Source organism: Bremia lactucae, linkage group LG4, assembly GCF_004359215.1.
Source record: "Bremia lactucae strain SF5 linkage group LG4, whole genome shotgun sequence".
Taxonomy (NCBI): domain Eukaryota; phylum Oomycota; class Peronosporomycetes; order Peronosporales; family Peronosporaceae; genus Bremia; species Bremia lactucae.
The window spans coordinates 2,059,902-2,064,801 of NC_090613.1; positions in this window are offsets into that span (position 1 = coordinate 2,059,902).

Here is a 4,900-nt window from a genome sequence, read left to right on the forward strand (position 1 = left end):
ATCGTTCGTAGGAACTTATTACATTAAACACAATTTTGCTTTATATCAATACTAAGCCCTCTTAACACTAACATTCAGATGCTAAAAAGTCTTTCGTCTACACCTCAGTATACGTGCAGACTACGCACGTACCATCCAATAGTGACATGTTAGATTAAGAAGGAGGAAGCTTCCACACTACACGTGTTAGTTTCACATACTTAAGTGACTTCAAAGTGGTCGGCTGTAGGCGTGCCAGCGTCATGTTGGTCGCCCTACTAAGGTAGGATAAACATGCGGCTATAGCCGGGTTCAAATACAACATGGACTCGACGCAACCGGATTTTTTAATCTCCCAGCTTTATATACACGGCTCTCAAACGCAGAGCGGTTGAGAGAACAGGGTGCTCAATTGGTGGAGCTGTGGAGCAGTGTACAGCAGGACGCAGAAGACCAGCGGCTGGACGCGGGGCAACGGCAGCAACGTTAGTATTCCATGCAAAGGTACCGCAAGTGTGCCCGGTTTCGAACCAGGGATATCACCGCCAGACGGTGAGGTACTGACCACTATACTACACACGTCTTGAGAAGCAGGGTATCGATGCGAGCGCGTTCACGAGGCAGTGGCCACTGCTTCATGACACAGTACTTCGAGCCCGGTTTGAGCTCGATATCATGTCGAGTGCCTTTATCCTGAGGCAACTCTCGGGAGGTCACTTGACAGGTGGCTCGGTCAAGAATAACGCCGATGACGAAAAGTTGATTGCGGATTTGGTCCTCGCTTGGACCTTCTGGAGAAGATAATGCTGAGGGATCCGCGTTACCTCGCGTAATCGGTCGATCTCCGGGGAGATAGACCCTAAATTTAGCCAATGTCGCTTGTATGAAGAAATGGAGCAATCTCTGACACACTACCAGGAAAAAGTTGGTGAAGAAATGAATCAAAGCTTTGTCTTTGTTCGTGCTTGGAATGAAATTAAAAGTAAAAGGACTTTCATTTTAAGCACGAACAAAGACAAAGCTTTGATTTGTTTGTTGAGTCAGCAGACGTTACAGGCAGCTAGCGGGTCGACGCGAAAGCGTCGACCCCAAAGCTTAAAGATCGAAATCTCAAATATTAAGGCAGTCGAAGGCGACTCCTTTTCAAGATGGATATCGAATTATATGACCATTAAAGCTCGCCAAATCGATGACAGTGCAAGGAAAGTGAAATGTGCATGTCCAACTTAGCCGGCCGTGCCAAAACTCGGACCTTAGAATCAAGCTTCATGCCTTATTTTATATTTGGGTCATATGAGCCGTTTTAGAGACCCGGCTCAGGCAAACGTTCAAGCCGTCATGTGCTATATTCAGGCTCGAGAGAGCTTCTGGATTTGAAGCAGGGCAAGCGTGACCCTCACGCTTTTCCAACATACACGATACTCAGTAAGTTTTATCATGAATTATCCGATTGGTAAGCAAACACAGGTGGCTGTGTTCAATTAGAGTCTTGCGGGTGGCTGTCAAGACCCACTAGACTAAGCTATCTCGAAAGCAGAACAGGAGGACGTCAGACTAAATCAGGCTTTCCGTCTATTCGAGTTCCTATAGTCTATCGAGGCGACAAGAGCTCAAAGTCCCTAATCAATGGACTTTTGTTGAATTAAGAGCGAGAAACTTTGCTCTACAAGTTACAACCTGTCAAAAGTCAGAGCATTAAGCCGGCGAGTGTGGTGCCTCAAGACCAGTTTAAAAACACTGCGCGAGGTGATCCACCTCTTGGTATAAATAGCGAAAGGACGCCGGTCTGAAGCTGTTGCAACACCGCAGCAGCGATGCACATCGTGAGAAAATGTTCGGGGTCAGTAGGTGCAGAGCGGCATCCCACCAATGTCAGGAGAGTTAGCGGTCCTCTTCACGAAAGTTGCTTTAAACACACAGTCACCGTGTGTTGCTAAACATAGTGATGATGTTACCCTTATCAACTTGCAAATTGAAGTGACGAAGAATTTGTCACTTCGTACTCTAGTTGGTTATTGTGTGTTGAACAATTTTAATCGACGTTAATCGCTAGAAGACCATAGGCTCAAATTCGTTATGGAAATTTTCTTGCCAGTGGGCCTTGCAACAGGTGCATCTGTAACAATTAAGAAACGTGTCATTGGTATCACATTAAAGGGTAAAATAGTACGATGACGATTTCACTGTGTTGGATTTGAATGGCAAATTTGATGTCATTCTTAAAATAAAGTAACTCAGAAAGAACGCCATACATAAACTGGCAGAATCAAGCCGTGATGATGCCTACCTCTCATTCATCAGGTAGCCATCCGACAAACGTCTTAGAGCATCCACAAGTGTTTGAATGTCCTTTAAGTGAGTGCAATGACCTAATTTGTGGATCGGTCGTTAGTACGACACAAGCACATGCAGCGTCCGAGGTCCACCATTACGACGTTGACATAGTTAAAGACGGTTGTGCTCAAGCACAGTTAACGTCGAAGTTCAACCACTCGAATAAATTGAGTGGTACGAAACGAGGATGCTTGCTGAGAAAGCAACATCAGTAAGTTTTTGAAACGCCTGTACAAAAAGACAGTGCGAAAGTCCTACATCGACTGTAGTTAATCGTAAAGGACCTCGCTGTAGTTGCGCAACCACAGCTAGAGGTAGTTGGGGAGAACACTTCCCAGATCAAACTTGAGGGAATAAGTCCTCAAGATTTTGCGGGAATAAGTCCCCAGAAATTAGCTGTCAAAGGTTCCCAGAAGTCTTTGAAAATAAGTTTCAAATATGAAAGTGAGACAGTGAATGTCTAAGTCAACGACGGATTAAGTGCAGGCGCATATACACTCGATCTAATAGCACCTCCAAAATTTAATTTGGAGATAGCTCAATCAGCAACGCTAAAACCGAAATGGTTCTTGCCTGACCTGCGTCGGGGCAAAATCAAGCAGATCTGCGTTCTTGTCATAGATAACGAGTACATGGCCGATATTCGGTGGCATTACTATTTCCTGAGAACAAAACATTTCTCAGTAGCTCGTCGATGGACGAAAGCGTTTCTCGATGAAGAGACTCGGATTGACGGTAGACGTCCCAATCCTTGGAGTCCTTGTAGAAAAACCATTTATACCAGGATTTAATCGATTTAAGAATGTTTTCTCGAATCAGTATCGACCAGGATTTAATCGATTTAAGAATGTTTTTTCGAATCAGTACCGAATTGCTTAAGGATAAAGGAACTCGACACGAAATCGACCTGATACTAGGTCGAAATACTGTGCCATGAAGCAGTGGCCATTGCCTCATGTAAAGTTTTAGTGATCGACAAATTCGTTGCCCATCGCTTAGCAGCGATCCATGTGAGGGATACCTCCGCACATTCTCCGACTTTCTATGTGCGTCAAGCAAGAGGAGGACGAGGATTGTGCATGCGTTCAATAATTGTACGCTGCAACATTACCGGGCATCTTTGCCACAGTAGGGACCCTGGCATAGCAGCGAGCTATCATATCGCCGCGCTTGACGCATTTAAAACAGACAACGTCTGCATTGCCCAACTCCATGGGAGTGGCATCTGTCCTCCCGGCCGACGGCTTATACCAAGCTGTCGCCGAGGCATTGTTGTAGAATTGCTCCTTAACTAAGGCAATTTGAATTGCCTCTTCCACTGTCGACGGCACCTTTATAAAAAGGAAATGTCGCGATGAGCCATGCCGTAGTCCGTTCGTAAACGTGGCCACCTTAATGTGCTCCGGAATCGGACCTACGGTAACGGATGCCGACAGCGAGCGCATCTCTTGCACGAACTCCTACAGAGATCGCTTCGCCTGTCGCGCTCCAAAGAAGCGCGCCTGACGCAACACTTCGCTGTTCCGCGGCTTGTACATGGCATGAATTTTTGTCTTAAAGATCGCACATGTAGGGAACGCCTTAACGTCCGCCATAAGCGCCGAGAAAGCCTACTCTGAGGCCTTACCACGCAGGTGCGAATGGCGTACGAGACCATCTGGCTGTCGTCCTCGATGAGCTGCGCGGCACCGCATTGCTCCACGGCTAACAGCCAGTGGACATTCGTGTGCGCCGGAGGTCCATCGAACTTGAGCGGTTCCATCCGAATGGGCCTCGGCTGATGCGGCCGGCAGATGCATCGATGCAAAGGGTGCAATGGAATGCAATACGGTGATGAAGCGATTGGCGAGTTCGACTTGCGAATATTGGAAATCGTCTTGTCGTTGTTTGAAGACCATTTAGTGATTCGCCAAGCTGAGCGTGGATAGAAAGTATAGCACGATGGTACTGATCCAAATCAAGAACTCATCTAAGCTCACAATTAACTCAATCGCTGTTAAGAAGTATGCGAAGTTCTTTTCGAATGGCAGCAGCTAAATTGCGTTAGTGCCAAACAAGGATACGTGTGATAAACGTCGACTTTCTCCAGCTGATTCTGAGACCAACTTGCCACTGAATGTTGCGTACATTAAAAACCTCAGCAACATTTTAGTTATACCTGCTTAATGTCCATGCCGAGGTTGTTAGTTCCGGTGCACAATAACAGGAGAAAGCGTCGTTAGCTGATAATTTTCCATTTTTTTCCTTTGCGCTATGGATAATACTTATTGTTGTTATGCACGGTGAAAAAGAGCGTTTGGCTGTCTGGAAAGGTCAGGAATCTCGAAACTAGAACGATCACTGAGCAATAAAACGAATATACCTACTGTAAAATTATTCGCAAGTGTTTGACGACGCACATTTAGGATTTTGCTACCAGATGACGCGCCAAGTGTATTCCAGCTGGTGGTGGATTGAGAAGGCACAACAATCGGCTCAGTCGACCGCGTCAAGATACCGTCCAATGAAGTAGATCTTGTTGATGTTCGAGAGGCATTGTTCGCAAAAGATAGTCGTCATGTTCCAGAGTAGTAACTGATTATATATA